The sequence below is a fragment of the Parasteatoda tepidariorum genome, chromosome 10, assembly GCF_043381705.1.
Source record: "Parasteatoda tepidariorum isolate YZ-2023 chromosome 10, CAS_Ptep_4.0, whole genome shotgun sequence".
Classification (NCBI taxonomy): domain Eukaryota; kingdom Metazoa; phylum Arthropoda; class Arachnida; order Araneae; family Theridiidae; genus Parasteatoda; species Parasteatoda tepidariorum.
Window position 1 is genome coordinate 1,159,645 of NC_092213.1, and position 5,091 is coordinate 1,164,735.

At 22.6% G+C, this 5,091-nt stretch overlaps 1 long non-coding RNA gene across 1 annotated transcript; it reads left to right on the forward strand.

Annotated features, from left to right (window-relative positions):
- The first annotated feature begins 653 nt into the window (after nt 1-653).
- LOC139426934 (uncharacterized) lies at nt 654-3,397 on the forward strand. Its single transcript, XR_011638058.1, has 2 exons — nt 654-1,000; nt 2,900-3,397. It is a non-coding gene; the product is annotated as an uncharacterized lncRNA (long non-coding RNA).
- Nucleotides 3,398-5,091: the final 1,694 nt, after the last annotated feature.

A 5,091-nucleotide genomic window follows, 5' to 3' on the forward strand; every position in this document is an offset into this window, starting at 1 on the left:
AGATAAAAATAAATTTTTAGTTAACAAATTTGCCATGTTAAAATAATTATTAATTAATCGACTACTTTTTAGTTAAAACCATTGAATTTTAGAATGTTTGAAATTTTATTCACAAGCAGAACACTGTTGTTACATTATTTTAATTTCCTGTTTAATATATTGTAAAAGGATGAGTTAAATATCTTTATTTTCATTTCATTAATATAGACAGATGTTTTTGATATATGATTAATTATATTAATTTATAAATGATAGCAAATAGTTAAAAAATAAGCAACACTATGGTCTATTCAAAGTGTGTTTACGTTAAATGAAGAACGGTGCTTTAAAAGGTGTTAAAATTTTTATTTATGAAGTTTTAAAAAAATGTGCATATATATATTACAATAATAATAATATATATATATATATTACAACTTTGAAATATTTGAATTGTTGAAGAATTCTCCTACATGGTTTTTTTAACCATAAATTGATGAATTTAAATTCTTATAGTATCTTTTTATATTGATGTACTTATACAATTTTTAAAATAAGCATTTGTTTATTTAATATTTTTCGGCACTCTTTTTGTTGATTTGCCACATAGCGAGTAGTTATTTTCTGGTCTAATAAAGGAAGTTGAAAGGTTTTGCAATTTGATTACATTTTTTTATTTTTAAATATATGATACTTTACTTGGGAGTGCTTATGAGCTAAATTCTTTTAGTTGATCTCCTTCCCACTGAGTTATTTTTTGTGTGACACTAACGAAATTTTTTTTACGCTGGTATCGATACCGGAATTTACCATTTAATTTTGTTGTAAAGAATATTTCAATTTCTTAAAATCATTTTCAAATTAAATAATTAAAGTTTCAAATAAATACTCAATGTTAAATTGTTTTAAATTTGTTTCTTTTCTTTTCATTTCAAAATTTAATTTCTTTTCTTTTTAAATTTCAGTATAGCTTTTCATCTTCAAGGAAATCTACTATTTTTAAAATAAGCAATGGACGAAAGTAAGCAATTGTTTATTTCACACTTTTTTTGTTGCATTCCACATAGTGAGTATTTATTTTCAGGTCTAATAAAAGGGGTTAAAAAGTTTTGCAGTTTGAATTTTTTTTTTTTTTTTAAACATATCATAGTTTACTTGAGAGTGTTTATGAGCTAAACTCTTTTGTTAATCTCCTTCCCACTCTGTTACTTTTGCTTTTCGTGTGGCTCTACCAAGATTTTTTGATGCAAGTACTGATACCGCAATTTATTCATTGAATTTCATTGTAAAAGATATTACAATTTTTTAAAAACATTTTCAAATTAAATAATTTAAGTTTAAAATAAATATTCACTGTATAATAATTTTAAATTTGGTTTTTCCATTGTAAATTTAATTTTCTTTTACAATTTCAGATGTAGCTCTTCATCTTCAAGAAATTTTAATATATATTAAAAACTCATGTTTAAAATATTGTACAACAATGAATTAAACATTTTTATTTAAATATGGACCGATTTTTATTTGAATATAGACTAATCTGTATGCTTTTGATGCATCATTATTTATATTAATTTGTAAATGATTAAAAAATAAACAATAATATGGTCTGTTCAAAATGGTGATTATGGTGAATGTAGAGCTTTGATTAAATTATATATTTTAAATAAGTTCCTATTAGAAATAATCTAATGCTGTAAAAATTTAGTTAAACTATAAGAAAAAAAAATATTTGACAAATGTTGGGTATGCATACTGACTTTTAAAAAACGTTATGTAAACATATTCGGGGGGAGGGGCGAACTATATTTAATATATATTTACAACTTTGAAATATGTGAATTGTTAGAGAATTCTCCTTTTACATGATTTTTTCAACCATGAATTGATGATTTTGAATTCTCATAATATCTTTTTACATTGATGTTCTTTTACATAAATCGAATTTTAAAATAAGCAAGGGAAGAAAATAAGCAATTCTTTACTTAACACTTTTCGCCACTTTTTTTGTTGGCTTGTCACAAAGAGTTTTGCAGTTTGAATTTTTTTTCATTGCAATGATAAAGATAAAAATAAATTTTTAGTAAGCAAATTTGCCATGTTAAAATTATTATTAATTAATCGACTACTTTTTAGTTAAAACCATTGCTGTTTAGAATGTTTAAAATTTTATTCACAAGTCGAACACTGTTGTTACATTATTTGAATTTCCTGTTTAATATATATTGTAAAATGATGAGTTAAATATCTTTATTTTTATATAGACAGATGTTTTTGATATATGATTAATTATATTAATTTATAAATGATAGCAAATAGTTAAAAAAATAAGCAAAAATATGGTCCATTCAAAGTGTATTTACGTTAAATGAAGAACAGTGCTTAAAAGGTGTTAAAATTTTTATTTATGAAGTTTTTTAAAAAAAATGTGAACATTGGCTCTATGAGCTTATACAATGTACAAAAATATTTTAATAGTTAAGTGTCATTGTACTTAATCTTCAAAAAAATTAAAAAGTATTGAATTTGATATATTTTTGTATTTGTATATATACTTAAATATTCACTTCAATTGAAAAGGGCTTAAGCATCTTAAACTATAATTTCGTGTTTTTTTTTAAAAAAAAATAATAATAATTAGGAAAGAATAAAATTATTATTTGAAAGCGGTTATAAGTTAAATATTTTTCCATTCTTGCTCGGTGATACTGAGATTTTTTGGTGCAGGTATTGTTACGGAAATCTACCCATTAAATTGTAAACATTTTCAAATGAAATGATTTAAGTTTTAAAGAAATATTCAATGCTTAATAGTTTTAAATTTACTTTAACTAATTTAATGTTTTCAATATAAAGTAATGTAGAGGTTTAAATTTAGTGTTTTCAATGTAAAGTTAGCTTTTCTCTCTTATAATTTTAGCTTCGTCTGCTGGATAAACAAGCTTATCTACCTGGAAGGAGCCATTCATTTTTGAAATTGGGTGCTGTATATTCTGTTAGAAAACTGGGAGCCATATGTTCAATCCTGACAGAAAACAAAACGACTGGAGGTTCTCTTTAAATCTGCCGGAGATGAAAGTTTGAAGAAAGGTGCATCAAATATCGTTCAATTGCACAAAAACAAAAAATTGAATTGAAGAAAAACTTTAAACTGTATGAAATGACTGTAAAGTTTTGGAATTTTTTTTAATTTAAAAATAATAATAATTAAAATCATAACTCATGGTCCTACTGTTGCTTTTTGAAATAAAAATTATTTTATTTAATTACAAATACGTGTTCTTAACTTATATTTTAACAAAAGAATATCGATAAGCTTATATTAAACAATGATGGTAAGAATGTATTGCTTTTATAGTTGAGTGAAGTTATATTTATATTGTGTTTTGTTTTAAAATAAAATAATTAAGTGGTGAAATGTTTGTCATGATTTTATTAATTTTTTTATTCTTAACTACTGCATTGTGTAATTTATTCTAGTCATTATAGTTATGTTTAAGTATTATGAAAATTCAAGAAATTTTGAAGATATCAGAAGCAATTTTATTTTAACATCATCGTTAAACATCAACTCTAATATATGAGCAATTATACTACTAGCATTGTATTTATTACTTCAATTTTGTAGTTCAAATTTGAGATAAGAAATGTGTATATATTTTTATGATGTTTAAATTAATGTAATTGTAAAATAATGATAATAGTAAAAATTTCTTTGGCTTAATATTTAAAATTTAGCAAAACATTTATTTATATTATTGTAAAAACAGAAAATTTAAATCAACTTAGAGAAGAATCTGGTTTAAATTTTTATATATAAGGTTCTTTGCAAGAGCAACTTTTTTAAATGCATAATATATGTTTTTTTAAGGCTAATTCTTCATAACGCATACTATATAATCAGAGAAAAACGAGGAATGGAATTGTCTTAATCAAAAATCTATTTTGTTATAGTAACTTTCTCAAAAGAGTAGTTGATTGTAGTCAAATTTTGATCATTAATAGGCAACTTTTAAAAGATAATGTAAAAAATTTTATTAATTTTTCGTCTCATTCTGGTATGCAATTATAAGTTTGTGCAAATTTATTATAGATAACACATAATATTTACCGACAGTTTTGAAATTAAAATGTTATGTAAATTTTTTGCAAAGATAGTTATTTTAATAGAACATAACACCTTTGAATAATTATCGAATTGATGAAAATTTCTGATGTGCCCATAAAAGTTATTTTAACATTATAAAAAAATATTAGCAATTTTCATGATATTAGTTATTTTCATGGTTTAATTCCCTGGAAAAATTTCTACCTTGCTTTGAAGTTTTGTTTTTAGGTGTTTTGCTAAATAAAATTTCAAATACTAAAAGAATAAAGTTACGTAAGTATTTTTCCATTTAGCAATTCCAGTGAAAAAAGAAGGGGAAAAAATATGTGTAAATTTGTTGAAGTAAGTAATTTGAATATTTTTAAATTTTGTTCCTTATTGTGCTAATTATTACAAGAAATGTCCACTTAAAAATTGAACAATTTTAATATTATAAGGGAAAAAAATTTTAAGTTTAAATTTCCACTCAGTTCACATGTAAATATAATACTTTATAATTATATAGTGTGGTTTTTATTATATAATTTCAGAATATAAATAATGAATGATAATTGTGAAATTACAAATGGCTTAAGTTACACATTTAAAAAATGTATATATTACAAACTGACAAATTAAATTGAGATTTTGATTAAATAGGCCCAGTTTTTTTTAAAAATTTAAGAGTACATTTTAAAATTAAAGACTTGAAAATTATTAATGATATAAAATTTGTCAGAAACCTATTGTATGAATAAAAGAAAAAAATATCAATAAAAGTTGCAATAAAATATTATTTTCTTATTAAGTTTGAAATATTAAAAAAAATCAGCTGAACATAAGATATACTTTGGAGTAAGGAGGAGAAAAAAGGAAGGTAGCAGAATTCGCTAATATAATTTTATTTAGTATTTCTGTATTGCTAAGTAAATAATGCATGGAATGACATAAAACTATTGTTCTATGCTTTACTGCTTCACAACAATACAGAAAATTAAGTAAAATTGTATCGCCGAATTATTCTA